The sequence below is a fragment of the Oryctolagus cuniculus genome, chromosome 10, assembly GCF_964237555.1.
Source record: "Oryctolagus cuniculus chromosome 10, mOryCun1.1, whole genome shotgun sequence".
NCBI lineage: Eukaryota > Metazoa > Chordata > Mammalia > Lagomorpha > Leporidae > Oryctolagus > Oryctolagus cuniculus.
The window spans coordinates 63,143,097-63,160,325 of NC_091441.1; the positions used below are offsets into that span (position 1 = coordinate 63,143,097).

A 17,229-nucleotide genomic window follows, 5' to 3' on the forward strand; every position below is an offset into this window, starting at 1 on the left:
ATACCATACCATATCATACCATACCATACTGCATCATTCCACACCATATCATACCGTATCACACCAAACCACATCACACCATAGTGTACCATACACACCATACCACATCATCTCATCCCATCCCGCACCATTTCACATGCCATACCACACCATATACCACACCACCTCACATACCATACCATACCACACACTATATATATATATACCACATAAGACCATATTGTACCATATACTATACCACACATCGTACCAATATACACTGTACCATACTATACCACACCACTCCACATCATATCACACCATACCATACCATATCATCTCATTCTGTCCTGCCCCATCCCACACCATGCCATAACACATCATATACCGTTCCATACCATACCACACCACATCACAACACACCATACTATAACACATCACCAGCTGAATATCCATCTGAGCATGCTATCCACCATGCTATTCCAACTGATCACAAGTCTCCTTATCTCTGGTGGCCCCTTTCCCAGATCCATCTTGGTCACATGCACCAACAAAAATATCAGAGATGTGGCATCACCACAAACAGCCCCACTTCCAAACTTGCTGAGCCCTCACCCCATCAGATGACACAGCACATCATTCCAGGTTTCCAGCTCAGGTGCCCAACTGTAGAAGATATTTCAACATCAGAGAATTTCCTAGCACTGACTTCTTTTTTGCTTTCTTTATCAATCCTCTCTATCACTTACCTAACTTAGATTCTATCAAATCATTAGCTGACTTTCTGTTGCAAGTAATTTAAACTCCTTTGTCTTTCTGGCTTTTTATCATACCTGGCTGTTACGGAGAAAAAGCCAATCATGGAGGGGTAAGCCATCCTACATGCTGTTTTGCATAGTAAATTTTCTTGGGAAAATGCCACATGGTGCAGATTGATGTTATCAAAACACCACTCTCACAAACCTTCCACTACCTTCCACCTTTTGGTTCTCAACAGCTGAGCCTTCCTGCTAACTGAGAAAATGGGAGTCAGTGCACAGGCACTCCATCCTTATGCACCCATCTGTCTTCCTTTCCCTCTGTCCTTTCCCTTGCTGTGGCTGGTAGCACTCTCCTCTCCCCAGAGCAAATCCCTCACCATTTATGCTTAGCTCTCATCCACCTCCCATTCTTTAGAATCTTTAGGCTACCCTGTGTTTCAATGGTTCCTTGACTACTGCCCAGCATTTAGACACATTCCAGTTTTTCTCATTATAAAAAGAAACCAAGAAACCAAAACAAAACCAGTGTCTAAAAGTCTATACAAACCCTACATTCCCCTTAGGTGCTTTTATCTCTTCTCTGCTTTATAGCCATATTTCTGTTTCTGCTGTTTCTGCTAGCTCACATCTCTCAATCTACACAATCTACCTTGCAGGGTCACTAATGATCTCTGCATGCTAAGTCTCCACCCTGCTGCTGACCATGTGTGCTGCTGACCACACTCAAGACGGTGGTGCTCTTCATCACAGCTGCACATCTCCTTGAATTGTTACTGTCCTAGCTTTGATGACATCACACTCTGGCAGTTAGCCTTCTGCATGTGAAAAGTCATTAGTAATCTCTGTCAGTGTTTCCTTCTCTAGTCGACTTAAAAACATCAGAGAACCTCCTGGAGGTTTGCTCCTGAGCCTTACAACTGCAGTTTCATTTGCTAACCATGAGCTCAGGATGCTGACAGATTAGCCCTAACATTCTTCACGTTCCAGTATATCCCTGGTTTCTAACTTCCCACTCAACGCCTTCATCGGGATATCTGAATGTCATTTCAAACCCAACTCATCATCTTGTCCCCCCGCTTTTTTTTTCCTGTAGCCACTCATCTCAAGAAATCACATCACATCTATGCCAGAAACCTGGGCCCTGACATCCCTTCTCTCTCATTTCATTGCATCCCCCCCCTATCAACCAGCCCTCAGTCTCTTAAGGAGTGCTCACCTGCTCAATGAACAGATGAGTAATTCATAGGTATTTCCTTCAGGTGCTCACAATATAGAAAAGAGGCTTTCATATAACCCAAAAATTCGCAAGATCATATGATTATATTGCATGAAAACAGTGATGGAGGCCAAGTCCCAATGTATGATGATATTATAACAACTATTTAAATCTCAAATACCAATACATCACAATTACTGAATAAGAAAACACTTCTCAGCTATTTCTTCTACTCTTTTTGAAATACGTGGAGAGATAAAGAGAAGTAAGAGTTGCCTTATAGGGCCGGTGGTGCAGCGAGTTAAGACACCACTTGCAGTGTCAATATCCCATTTGTGTGCCAATTCAAGTACTAGCTGCTCCACTTCCACTCCAGCTCCCTACTAGTGTGCCCAAGAAAGCAGTAGAAGATGATCCAAGTGCCTGGACCCCTGTCACCCATGTGGGAGACCTGGATGGAGTTCCTGCCTCCTGGCTTCTGCTTGGAGCATCAGCTTGGTGCAGCAACTAATGCAGCCATTTGGAGAGTGAAATCAATGGATGGAAGATCCCTCTTTCTGTCTCTGTCTCTGTCTCTCCGTCTCTCTCTGTCTCTCTCTCTCCCACTCTCCCTCTGCCTTTCAAGTGAATAGTCTTTTTAAAAAGAAGCTTGCCTTTAGTAAACATTTTTTAAAAAGAGGAATTAATGATTAAAATCATAAACAATTCCCCTGTTAAGAAATACGCTTGTGTGATAGCAAATAAAAACAACTTTGACAAAAAAAAAAAAAAAAACACACACACACACAGGATATATAAATGGGCTCTCTGAATTGCTTGTCACAAAGGTCTATAATACTAAATCCATAAACCACTACTCTCCATCAGCCAGCACAAATGGAACTCTGTGGACAGTACTCTACACACATTGAACTCTCGAAGAATGGCACTTAAATTATTTTCAGCACTAACTTAATGTTTTTGATTAAGTTAAGGTTAAAGCAATATTTAAATATTTACCAATGCATATTTATCTCCAGATTCCTGATGAGTGCTATAATTCTCTCCTTGTTGGAGCTATAAGGAGAGGTATGACCTTGACCACTGGGAAAGGAGTTATTACATAAAGAATATTTTACAAGGGACATAACAAAGAAGGAGTCCAAAAGAATATGAAGTAAAAGGTGTGAGACCTTGCCATTTCCCTCTTAAATTTTCTATGAATGAAATTTTCTATGATGAAAAATGTATTCACTCAACGGTGAGTCAGACAAGAGCCATCTATTAGGAAAGAGAAACCTGTATGTTCTGTAACAGTTTACATTATTGCCTAGGATACAGGGGGCCTTGATTAAATCTACATTTTTCTCCAGGAAATAGACACATTTCTCCAAAAATACCTTACTTGAAATTCTGATATTTAGAGATTTATTTGTCAAGAGAAAGTGTTCCAAATCACTTTGTCAGAGACCATCCCTGGCCATAGCACCTTCTCTTGCCTTTTACCACTATTCCTGAAATCATATTTCCAGTTTATTTGCTGATTGCTTGTCTCCCTTCACTAGAGTCAGTGCATCCACATTATCTGACTTGTTTGTCATTGAGTCCATAATACCTACTAGAGCGATGATTGGGGTATAATACTCCAGAAGAATGTTTTATAAATCAATAAATAATAGTAAAGATAATGATTAATGCTTGTAAGCATTACTGTAGTATATCTTCTTCATAGTGTTCTGAGTTAATCCCTATTTTATTCCAACTTCAGAATGTAGCTTATCTAAAACCAGCCTCTGGTCTCCTATTTCTAAATATTATGGGCTACTTGCTATATCAAGCAACATGATATAACTCCTAATTTATTTCAAGTTGTCTACAAGAATTTCACTTAGAAGGAATAAATCTGATGGTAAGGTTCCTTAATCAAGAAAAATAAATTCATTAATTAAACTCTCTTTATAGACTGGCAAATACTGGAACAGCAAATAACAGGCACGGCTGTAAGAGATCCTCAGAGGTCACCACTCAGGGGAAACCCCGTCACTATGAGCAGCCAGCACAGGCTCTGAGGTTGCCTTTCCACTATCGATTCCTGCTGTGTCTGCTAACCAAGTCCTGATTTTGTTCAGCATAGCAATGTGTCCAGCTAAAAATGTCATCTTTCCCAACCCCTCTTACATCCATATGTGGACACTGGACGCTGGACACCACTCAGGAAGTGAGACCTAGGGGAGAGGCACCAGAAGCATGTCTCTGGATGGCTTTCTTTCTTGCTGAAAGGGTGAAGGTGAGGCTGATGCTGCTCGGCCCTCTTCCCCATCTTTGAACTTTCTGAGATGCAGACATAAAGTTCACAAAGGGACAAGCACAAAGACAGAAGCAAAAGTGTTGAGGAAGGACAAGATAAAAGAAAGGCAGGGCGTGGACCTGTGACACTGCCAGCACTGGACCCACAGCATAGTAGTATGTCATGGAAGAAAAATAACCCTCTATCTGATGAAGCCACTCACAGATTTTTGTGTTACTTGCAGCTGAATATTCCTAGGATAAAAGAGCAATTTTATTTTACTGCTTTTTTCTTCTGTGAAATCAAGCAATTGCTCCTCAAAAAAAGAAAAAGAAACCAATAGAGTTGCACATGGGCATTAGTCCTCTTGTCATGTAAAGATGATGTGAGACATCAAGGCAAAATCAAGGCAGGAGAGACAGTGCTCACTGAAAAACGAGCAAGGAGTCCGTCCTTTCTCATTTCAAAATGGCTCTATTTGGTAACTATGAGTGAGGCAGCTGAAAGGGCTCCTTCTTCTGCTCGGGGTGGACAGAGGGGGTGATCATCTTCCTCCTGCTGAGGGGGATGCAGTTTCCTCTCAGAATTGTGATTGTATTTGGCATGGAGATGACCCACAGCAGAATGGTAGCACTGACATTGATTGAAGCAAATTTAGATGATCTGTTCACTTAAACATATCTGTGAGTCCCAGACTGGTGTTGGCCAGCATCCGAAAACAAGGATGAAGCAGAAGCAGCATTCTTATCCTCGTTTCAACACTAACTGCTTGCTGCTGAAAAAGCACTCAATTCATCCTGAATCATTTAGCAAGTTTTTTTTCTAGAGAAGCAACATTAGTTTCTGGTGGTAATATTCACTGCAGGATATACAAACACTTCCTCTTTCAAAGGGGAAACAGATACATGTCAACAGTAACAGACAAGTTACGACACTATATTCTCATTTTTAAAATAAAATAATTGCTGGGGGTTCCTCATTCAATGACGGACAAGTGTGCCAGAGAGTACGACAGTCCGTGTGTGCTAAGGACATGGCAGAAAACCAAACAGGAAGACCCTGCCTTTTCGCAGCTTAGTCTTTGTTGCCAAAGAGAGAATTAAACACCAAGTTAAAAAAAAAAAAAAAAAAAAAAAAAAAAAAAAAAAAACCTGTGATGTCCGACAGTGATGGTGCCAGCAGATGGATCAAGTAGTATAAGAAAGAAGGACACGGGATGCCATTTAAGGCAGGGTAGTCCAGTAAGTCCTGACATTTAAGCAGAATCCTATATGAAGTCAGAATGTAAGCCAACCCAAGACAAGTGCAGGGAGACCAGTGTGGCTGCAGCAACATGGACAATGGTAAGGTTGGCAAAAGATGAGGTCATGGGGGCCAACGTGAAAGTCTCCCTGCAGAAGTGTTTACTTCCTCTACTGGAAATGAATAAAGACTTGGAGGTGAGCCCAGCATCACAGGGCTGGAGGTAAACTTTTGGGGGTCAATTTATAGACGTCATCCATGCCCTGTACTTAAAGCCATGAAATAGATGAGAACCCATGGTGAGTTAGTGGCCGTGAGAAGAAAAATCTGAGGACTGAACTCAGGTAGATATTAGAATGGAGTGAGAAAGAGCAGCCAGGGAAGCAGGAAAAACACCAAGAGAGGAGTGCCGGGCCAGACACATGAAATCAATACACCAAGAAGGGAGTCCTGGCTGTGCTCAGCGATGCTGAGATTCCCATTTGCATGGGTGCTACTGGGCTTGGCAAAGTTCAATGACTGTACCGTGAATGTTTTCAGTGAAAAGATAAGAACAAGGCTGACTAAAGTTCAAGGGAGAATGGGAGAGGTAAAAGGAGAAAGCAGTAATTTAAACAACTTGTTTGAGAAGTTTTTATATAAAAGTGGTTATAAGAAGTAGATCTCTGGCCTCATTATTATTATTATTATTATTATTTTTAGTGACAGTGAGAAGCTTTCAGTAGAGGGACATTTCATTAAGTGGCAAGAGAGGGTATTCTCATAGGAAAAGTCTTTTGGTGTGCAGGCTGTGACAGACTAGTGTCCAGGTGGGGATGAACTGTGGACAGGAATAGGACAGGCTCCAGCAACAATGGAAAGGACTGCAAAGTGCGTGGCTGGGAGGCAGGGGTGCTGCTGGATTCCACACCTAGAGAACACAAAGTTCTCCACGATGGCTTTTATTTTTCTCAGCAAAACACAGAGCAAGGTCATGAGCTAAGACTGAGAATAGGCAGGGAAGCAAAAATATTAAATCTAGATAAATAATTAAAATAATAATAAAGAAAAGTGTTAAAATATGCACATGTCCCCATTTGGAATAATAAAGGTTTGGCTATTTTAATTCTTGATTGGAAACTTATAAGTTAATATACTAGTTTATTTCCATCCCACCCCTAGAAAATTTATGTTTTAGCTTGCTAAGAAGATTTAATGAAATAATTACCCTAGAATGTTAGAGAATGTAAATAATAAGCATTATCTTTCAAACTGAAATTATAGGTTAATCATACCTATCCTCCATCTCCTAATGAAATAAATACTCATTGTGCTGTGATAATGAGATTCTCAAATAGACGGAAAATACCATGGTTGCTTGAACTGGGTTTCAGGCTATCGTATTTCATGATACATAAATAAAACAGAACAATCACTCTGTGAAATGCAAACATAGCAAAAGACTTTTTTTTAAAGATCCTAAAATATAAATTTTACATTTACATGATGATCTAGGAAAACCTTTACCATATAACAATGAATGGCAAAAATCAATAGAGAAGGGTAATCTAACCATCTGCCTAACAGAGACAAACATTCAGAAATGAGGCAGAGTCCTGAAGGAGACCAGGGAATGTAGTAACAGCGGCTATTTGCTACACTGAAACAATCAGCTACACTGAAACAATCACACAGTAAGGAAAGGGTGCAAAAGCAATAGGTTTCTAGAAGTGCTTCTAGAAATCAGAGCTACCAAGCAGTTAAGCCAAAAGGAAAACCATGTTATATTAAGCTTTGCTTATTATATAAATAACTTCTTAGAGAAACATGGTAAAATACATTTATCATATGTTGAACATTGAATAGGTGCAAAAAATGTGCAATACATGCATATATGGGGTTTCCAAAACGTTTGTGGAAAACACATATTATGAAAAACTATGCATGGATTTCAAAATACTTTGCACCAATATAAACTCATCTTTAATTCAACTTTCCCTGAACTTTTGGAACTTCTCTCTTAGTGACATTACGGAGTAAAGAAAAGAAATAGATTTAACATTGGATACCTTTCCATTCCAGCATATTCAAGTAGCATCTTAAAGTAAAGAATTATTTCACTTTTTATGCCACAAATATTTAAATACACAAACTAGGCTCTTTTTGAAGTATGGAATAGTGTAAGACTTTGTGAAATCCCGGTTGTTTTATAATCCAGTCTTTTAAGTTTTTTACAAAATGAGGAGAATGACCCTTCTTTTGACCTCTAGAAAAAATAAAAATGTGATAAGTATAAGGAAAGAGGGGCAGAACAGAGAAAAGACAGGATACGAACTCACAGCCAAAATGAATTTATTTCAAGGGAAATAAGTTCCCAGAGAAGGCTAACTGCCAGCATGCATACAGAGCGAGCACATGGCAGCAGGCTGGGTTTATATAGCATAAGCCAGCTAAGGGCCATGACAGAGAGCAAAGCTGAGCTAGCTTTTCCAGTGGGCCTTCCTCTCTGCTGGCTGGTTCACTGGAAATGAATGCAGAGGGTTGGCTGAGGAAGAATATAGGGCATGGGATTGAGCTGATTGAGAAATAATGCAGGGGTTAGGAAGTCCCTAGAGGATTGGATCTATTTTCAGACAAGGAGCTAAAATGGCCCTGAGGCTTCTGTCCCTGGTCCATCAGTAAGCCCACACAGACAACACAGATCACAGAATTTTAAGAATAGAAACAAACTTTTTGTTGGATCATGTGCATGTGCACATATACACTCAGAAAAGGAGTAAACTGAAAATTAACGCAGATCACAGAATTTTAAGGTTAGAGAGGGGATGGCCGGCACCACGGCCCACTAGGCTAATCTTCTGCCTGGGGCGCCGGATTCTGTCCAGGTTGCTCCTCTTCCAGTCCAGCTCTCTGCTGTGGCACAGGAGGGCAGTGGAGGATGGCCCAAGTGCTTGGGCCTCTGCACCCGCATGGGAGACCAGGAGGAAGCATCTGGCTCCTGGCTTCGGATCGGTGCAGCGGCCGTAGCGGCCATTTAGGGAGTGAACCAATGGGAGGAAGACCTTTCTCTCTGTCTCTCTCTCTCTCTCACTGTCTAACTCTGCCTGTCCAAAAAAATAAAAAATAAAAAAAAATAAAAAAAATAAAAAAAAAAATAAGAGAGGGGCTGGCACTGTGGCATAGTGGGTAAAGCTGCCGCCTGCAGTGTTGGCATCCCATATGAGCATCAGTTCAAGTCCTGGCTCATTCACTTCTAATCAAACACTCTGCTATGGCCTGGTAAAGCCCTAGAGGATGACCCAAGTCCTTTGGCCCCTGCACCCATGTAGGGGACTTTGAAGGAGTCCCTGGCTCCTGGCTTGAGATCTGCCCAGCTCCTGCCATTGCAGCCATCTGGGAAGTGAACCAGTGGATGAAAGACCTCTTTCTCTGCCTCTCCTTCTCTCTCTGTGTAACTCTGACTTTCAAATAAGTAAATAAATATATCTTTAAAAAAAGAACAGAAAAAAACCTTTTTGCTAGAGCACATGCATATGCACACACACTCACAAATGGACTAAACTGAAACCTAAACTAAACTGAGTTAAATCTGCCCTCTGATAACCCTATTACAACAGACTGAAGAGTAATGTCATATCTAAAAGTATTTAAGAGAAATACATTTTCATTAGACAATCCTATTTCATTTTTTCATTGTTTTTAAGAACAAAATAAGAATCTGTGACCAAAATAGATGTTTGCCTTTATAAACTTGTATCTTTGATAAGAACTGTCTTTCAAATAAATTATAAAAAGTTATAACTACTTTCCTTTAGTTTTTTTTATCTTTTAGCTGAACTTTTTTTAGTTTTTTTATATGAAATCAACCTTTAAAAACAAAAACAAGGGCAAGCCTTTGGCCTAGCAGTTAAGATGCCAGCACCCCATAACCAGAATACCTCAGTTCAAGCACTGGCTCTGCTTCTGATTCCAGCTTCCTGCTAACATGCACCCTGGGAGGCAGGAGGTAGAGGCTCAATAATTTGGGTTTCAGCCACCTAGTGGGCATTTGGGGAGTGAACCAGTGAGTGGAAACTGTGGGGAGCAACCCGGACTGGACTAAGTTACTGGAATTAAGACTTATTCTATGCATCTGCTCTCCCACAATATGGCGCTGGGAGAGGAGAAAACGGCTTCTATGCAGCTGCCTCTTGCCAACTTGAGTGCTGACCTCCAGGAGCTGATCCTGCTCCTGATTGGAGGAGAGCAGCGTACTCGGCGTGTGGGCAGCCGAGTTGGGATTGGCGGAAGAGGACTATAAAGGAGGAGAGAGACAACATGCACCAGGAACATCTAAGGGGAACACCTGAGGAACACCTGTGCAGCCCCCGAGAGAGCCGGTGGTGTGCCGCTCCCCCGCGGAAGTGGGGAAGGTGGCCAGGGGGAACCGCCCTTCCACGGAGGTGGAAGGGATGGTAGCCAACCCGGGAAGAACCAGCAGCAAACCCGGGGAGGGCCAAGCAGACAAAAGAACAGCGCAGGGTCCTGTGTCGTTCCTCCACGAAGAGGGGGAGTGACAGGAAACTGTCTCTGTCTCTGCATCTCAAACAAATAAAAATTACATAAGTAGATTGTTCTCATTGCACCTAAGTGAAAATGCTACAAAATCCCTTATTATTTTCTCCCATTATTCTCTCTCACTCTCCTCTACCTAGGCCCCCTGTCTGCATTGCTTTATTGAAAATGACACTAAACTCAACCCAAAAGGACTTGAGTTTCACTCCTGCCCTCCTCATTCCTAGGCATTTTCTTATTCAAATAACTTATTCAAATGAAGGGCGATAAAGGAGAAGCCTAAACTGCAAGTTTCTAACAGACTCTGATGAACAGCTTTTGTGTTTCCCCAATCCTTAATCCTTAATCTGCTTTCTCCACCTTTTGCCAAAAGAGGAAATTAGGACACTGCAGTTTCATTGAAGGTATCACACATGGTTTTCTGACTAAAGAAAACCCAAACTTACTAGTGGCTGATAGAAATGCCTATGTTCTTACAACTAAAATGTACAAACATAAAAATTAGTTAGAAGAATCAAACAAACTGTATAATGCAAAACTCCCATGTGAGGTGACAATATCTTCTCAGTAATCAGAAAAATACTTCTAAAGCAGTGATTACAGTACCAAAATCTCTTCTCAAATTACTCTAACAGGGCCTAATTAAGAGTGTTCATGATCAATAAGCATTTGGTCATTCTTAACAGAAAATGTTATGATTTGAACAACTCTGAAAAAGATGTATACATACACATATGTATATATATTCATATAATACAGATATCTGTATTTCTCTTTATATATAGCTATATTTATATATACAAATGTACATATATATGCATTCACACCCACATAGGTACTTCAAAGTTTTAAATGGAATTAAAAGATAAATTTATTTTATGCAAAAAATTTAAAATCTGTGCACAGTTTTTCCATATTAGATGTTTTCTATGTATTTTTGAAGATCCTGTGATATGGGGTAGGTAGCTAGTCAGGTTTATGGAACTTGAAATCACAAGCTATCCCCACTTACCCTGTCAAACTACTCAGGTACCTGTCCATTCAATTGCCCCTTCACCAGGGATCTAGGGGTGGGGGAGGGGAACCTGTCCATTCAATTGCCCCTTCACCAGGGATCTAGGGGTGGGGGAGGGGAACACCAGGTGAATAGCCACTTTCCTCCCTAACTCATCAGAGAGGTCAGAAACTAGGAAGAGCTCTCTGTTTTTCAAGAGACTAAAAGTGTAAGAGGAACTCAAGTGCTGACTCTCTGCTTCCCTCTCCCACCCCTTTTTTCCTGCCCTACTCCCCACTTTTGCTTACCTGTGTGTGTGTGCTTTACTTTCTCACCTTCTGAACAGAATTTATCTGTGCCACCAGAATTCCTTTCTATATGCAAGGCAAGGGCTTAGAATATACATTAAACCCTTTCCCTGTGTATGCACGGATTTCAAAATGTTTTTCCAAAATAAACTCATCTTTTAATTCCATTTTCCATGAACTTTTTTGAAGCAGATTTCCATCTATATGCATCCAATTCTTTTTATTTATTTATTTTTATATTTTTGACAGGCAAGTTAGACAGTGAGAGAGACAGACAGAGAGAAAGGTCTTCTTTTTTTTCCCCATTGGTTCACCCCTCAAATGGCTGCTACGGACAGTGTGTTGCGGCCGGCGCATCGCGCTGATCCGAAGCCAGAAGCCAGGTGCTTTCTCTTGGTCTCCCAGGCGGGTGAAGGGCCCAAGCACCTGGATCATCCCCCACTGCACTCCCGGTCCACAGCAGAGAGCTGGACTGGAAGAGGAGCAACCAGGAAAGAACCGGTGCCCCAACCGGGACTAGAACCTGGGGTGCCCGTGCAGCAGGCAGAGGATTAGCCTAGTGAGCCACAGCGCTGGCAAGCATCCAATTCTAATCCTCTGTATCTCCATGGCTTCTGCCCTAGCTTAACTCTCCAATCAATAGTGTGTCCTTATTGTGAGCAGAATTGGCAGAGTTGCAGTATTTCTAAGTGGAAGGAAATTCTCCACTCTGAAGACTACAACAAATATTTTGATAAACTGGAAGGAACAGAATAGCATGCCTTTCCAGTTTACTTTCTGGTGACTTTTAATCTATCTGGACTGTAGGACCCAGAAAGACAAGCCCTCCATGAGTGCCAGGGATAGTGCTGCCCCAATGGGAGCTCTATGCAAGAAGCTGTAATAGTCTAGACTTTATACCTGCTGCCTGATCAGAACAGCACAGAGTAACACTCACCTCAAGACTCTCCCCTTGAGGGAGAGAAAAACAGCTATCATAGGTATGAGACTTAAAATTCTAACTTGCCTGTGGCTTGTGGGCATCCACAGTGTCATGGACCACATTTGCTGCCATTTCAGCACAGTCTAAAACAGCAGGCCAATAATTTACCAGGCTCCATAAGGCCAGGGGCCAAAGGACACAGCATGACTAGGAGAATCAATGAGGCTACAAGAAGAAGAAGGGCTCTGTCACTGGCATACAGAGCTGCCCAGGACTCAAAATGTTTAAACATATTAATTTCCAGTTCCTATTAAAAAAAAAAGGTCCAACGGAAGCCTGCGAATCTTACGCTTTAAGTGTTTACCATTCAGGTTGTGAGTCACAAACTTAGTCCTCCCTCTTATTTTTTGTGAATGAGGAAATAAAGGATTAGAATGTCAAATGATTTGTGGAAATACATACGTTAAATTATGGTGGTTAGGACAAGAATTCAAGCTTCCAAATGCACAGATCTGTACGCTTTTGACTGTGCTATGCTGTATAATAAGCAACTGCTATAATTGACTTTTGTTAATTTAGAAATAATTAATTGACAAAGAGAGATTATATATATTCAATATGTTGAAATGTGGATTTTTTTAAAAAAAATTTATTTTATTTATTTGAAAGGCAGAGTTACAGAGAGAGAGGAAGAAACATAGAGAGACGTCTTCCATCCATTGATTCATTCTCCAAATGGGAGCAACAGCCCAGGGTCAGGTAAGGCTGAAACCAGGAGCCTGGAGCCAGGAGCCAAGAGCCAGAAGCCAGGAGCTTCTCCTGGGTCTCCCACATGAGTTCAGGGACCCAAGCACTTGGGCTGTCCTTCCATTGTTTTCCTAGACACATTAACAGGGAGCTGGATAGGAAATGGAACAGCCAGGATTTGAACTGGTGCCTACATGGGATGCCAGCATCACAGGTAGTGGTTTTACCTGCTATGCCGTAACACCAGCCCCCAACATAAGGATTTGATATATGTGTACACTGATTATCACTTATGTGTATAGGATTATCACAGTCATCACCACCCATGTTGTAAATTAAATCCCCACCACATCATCTGTTTTTTTAAAAAATATTATATAAAAGGAATAAATTTCATGTATTTCATATATACAGTTTTAAGAACATACAATAGTTTGCACTGCATAATCAAATTTCGCCATTTCCTCCATCCCCTGGCCCGCTGCAGCCAGTATTTTACTATCAGCTTCTGAGTTAAACCTTTTAGACTCCTTATGTGAAATCGTATAGTATTTGTCTCTCTGATTTATTTCACTTCACATAATGTCTCCAGGTTCCTCCATGATGTCCTAAATGGCAGGATTTTCTGCCTTTTTTACTGCTGAATTATGTATCATTATATATTCTGTCTTAGGTTATTTCTATTTCTTGGCTATTATGACTAAGGTTGCAATGAATATGGGGATGCTGATATCTCTTGGAGATACTGAATTCATTTCCTTTGGCTATACTCTCAGAAGCGGGACTGATGGATCACACAGCAGTTCTATCTTTAAGTAAACCCCATTTAGTTTTCCATGTCTGTACCAATTTGCATGCCACCAACAATGTGCAAAGTTTCCCTTTTTCCCACATCTTCACCAAGATTTATTTTTCGTCTTTTTGAAAACCACTCTTAACAGGGGTGAGGTGATATTACACTGTAGTTTTGATTTGTGTTTCTCTGATTATTATTGAAGTTGTGTGCCTTTTCATATACCTGTTGGCTGGGGCCAGTGTTGTCACACAGCAGGTTAAGTCACTGCCTGTGATGCCAGCATTCTATGTGAGCACCTCTCCCAGGCTTGGCTGCTCTACTTCCAATACAATTTCCTGTTGGTGCATCCAAGAAAGCCGCAGAAGATGGCCCAAGTGCTTGGGTCCCTGTCACCCACATGGGAGACTCAGATGAAGTTTCTGGCTCCCAGCTTCAGTCATGATCCATTTGAGAAGTGAATCAGCAAAAAGAAGCTCTCTTTCTTCCTGTATAACTTTGTCTTTCAAATTAAATAAATAAATAAATCATTTAAAAAATCCCATATATCTGTTGATCATGTGTGGATTTTGTGTTATTGGGTTGTGTGACTTCTGATATATTTTAGATATTAACCTCTTATTAGATGCACACTAGGACAATATATTCTACAGTTCAGTAGATTATCTCTTCACTGTTTACTGTTTCCTTTGGTAGGCAAAACTTAATTTGATGCCATCCCACTTTTTTACTGTTGCTTATGTTGCATGTGCTTTCGCTGTCAAATACAAAGTCAAGGAGCTTTATCCCTATGCTGTCTGGAGGAGTTTTGTTGTTTCCAGGCTTATATTTAAGCATTTAAGCCATTTGAGTAAATTTTTTATGTGTTGTAAGACAAGAATCTTCTGCATGTAGATATTCAGCTTTCCCAACACAATTTATTAAAAAGACTCCCTTTCTTCCTTGTGGATTCTTGTCAAAGGTTAGTTATCATATGAAGTGTCTTCAAAAAGGTTGTGGAAATATGTATTATGAAGAATTTCAAAAATGCGGGCACCAAAATAAATTTGTCTTTCAATTTAATTTTCCTTAAATTTTTTGAATTACCAATGTATATGTGTAGATTTATCTCTGGGTTCTCTATTCTGTTCCACTGGGCTATGTGTTTTTATGCTATTAGCATACTGTTTTGATTAGTATGGTTTTGCAATATAGTACAAAAACTGAATACAACATTTCCTATTTTGTTCTTTTTTCACAAAATTGCTTTGGCTAGTTAGTTTTAGGATCGTGTTTTCTTTTTCTGTGAAAATGCCATTGGAATTTTTACACTGTATTAAACTGATCTATAGATCAATTTAAGAACTATGAGCATTCAGAAAACATTGTCTTTCAGTCTGTGAGTATCAAATATCTTTCTATTTATCTGTGTCTTCTACAATTTCATTCATCAATATCTATATAGTTTTCAGTATATAGACTTTTTAACTTCTAGGTTAAATTTATTGCCAAGTATTTTATTCTTTTGGTTGCTATTGTACATGGGATTGTTTTCTTTTTCTTTTTTTAAAGAATTATTATTTACTTGAAAGTCAGTTACACAGAGAAGGAGAGCCAGAGAGGCAGAGAGGTCTTCCATTCACTGGTTCACTCCCTAATTGGCTGTAATTGGCTGGAGCTATGCCAATCTGAAGCCAGGAGCCAGGAGTTTCTTCTGGATCTTCCACGCGGGTGCAGGGGCCCAAGGACTTGGGCCATCTTCTACTGCTTTTTTTGGCCATAGCAGAGAGCTGGATAGGAAGTGGAACAGCCAGGACTCGAACTGGTGCCCATAAGGGATGCTGGCACTGCAGGCGGCAGTTTTACCAGCTATGCCACAGCGCCAGCCCAGGGATTTTTTTAAATTTCTTTTTAGTTAATTGTTAATGTATAAAACCTCAACTGTTTTTTGTATGTTGATTTTGTATCCTACTATTTAATTGAGTTAATTTATTAGCTTTAACAGTTTATTTGATGGAAAATTTGACATAAAGATCGTGTAATTTACAAACACAGATAATTTTTCTTCCTTTACAATTTGCATGCTTTTTATTTATTTTTCTTGTCTGGATAAAACTTCCAATACTCTGCTAACTAGGCATCCTTGTCTTGTTCCTGATCTTAGAAGAAACCATACGGCTTTTCACTATGGCCATGATTTCAGCTATGGCTTTGTCATAAATAACTTATTATTATTTTGCATTACATTCCTTCTCTATCTGTCTTATTAATAATTTTTATTATGAAAGGATATTGAAATTAGTCACATTATTTTTCAGCATCTGTTACAATGATCATACAGTTTTTGTCCTTCATTCTGCTAATATGGTATATCTATTGGTTTATTGCTTTACATATTTGACCCATTCTTGAATCCCAGGGCTAAAGGACTAAATGCCACTTAGTTATGATGCATAATCTTTTTTTTAAGATTTATTTATTGACTTGAAAGGTAGAGTGACAGAGAGCCAGGAAGAGATAGAGAAAGAGATCATCCAACTGCTGGTTCACTTCCCAAATGGCCTCAACAGCCCGGACTGAGCTAGTCTAAAGCCAGGATTCTGGATTCCATCCAGGTCTCCCATGTGAGTGGCAGGGCTCAAGGACTTGGACCACCTTCCATTGCTTTCCCAGCAGCAAGTTCAGTAGGAAGCAGAGAAGCCAGGACTCTAGCACTCCAATATTACATTGCTGACACGAGAAACGGCATCTTAATCCACTATACCACAAAGCTGTTCTGATTTTTGATTTCTGATTCAACCCCCTTACTCATAAATCTGTTCAAGTTTTCTATTTCTTCATGATTTGGGTTTAGTAGGTTGGAAGGAAATTCAACCATTTTTTTTCTAAGTTATCTAGTTTGCTGGCATATAATGGTTCATAATAGTATCATAATGCTCTATATTTCTGTGGTATCATATTTCTCATTAGTCTATCTTGTCTATATTTATTTATTTATTCTCTGATCTTTATTTTGTCCTTCATTCTGATGATTTTGAAGTAAATTTGTTATTTTTTTCCTGGTTCCTTAAGATATGAATCAGGTTGTTTTCTTGAGATATTTCTTTTTTTCTTTACATAGGTATTTATCATCATGAACCTCTCACTTAGCACTGCTTTTTCAGCACCCAGTAAACTTTAATATGTTGTTTCCATTTTAGTTTGTCCAGAGACATTTTTTTAAAATTTTCCTTTCAATTTATTTATATAGTGGTTGTTGAGGAGTGTGTTAATTTTCACATTTGTGAATTTTCCAAAATTCCTTCTGTTAGTAACTTCTAGTTTTGCACCACTATGGTCAGAAAAGATACTTAAGATGTTTTTGATCTTCTTAAATATATTTTCTTCTTAATTAATCTTGTTAAATTTGTTAAGAACCAATGTATGATCTATCATAGGCAATGCTACATGTATGTTTGAGGAGAATTTATATTTTGTTGCTGTTAGATG

General features: G+C 39.8%; 1 protein-coding gene across 15 annotated transcripts in view; it reads right to left on the reverse strand.

Moving 5' to 3' along the window:
- The window catches only part of L3MBTL4 (L3MBTL histone methyl-lysine binding protein 4), a 555,652-nt gene that overhangs the window by 190,882 nt on the left and 347,541 nt on the right, over positions 1–17,229 (reverse strand). The gene's annotated exons all lie outside the window — the stretch shown is intronic.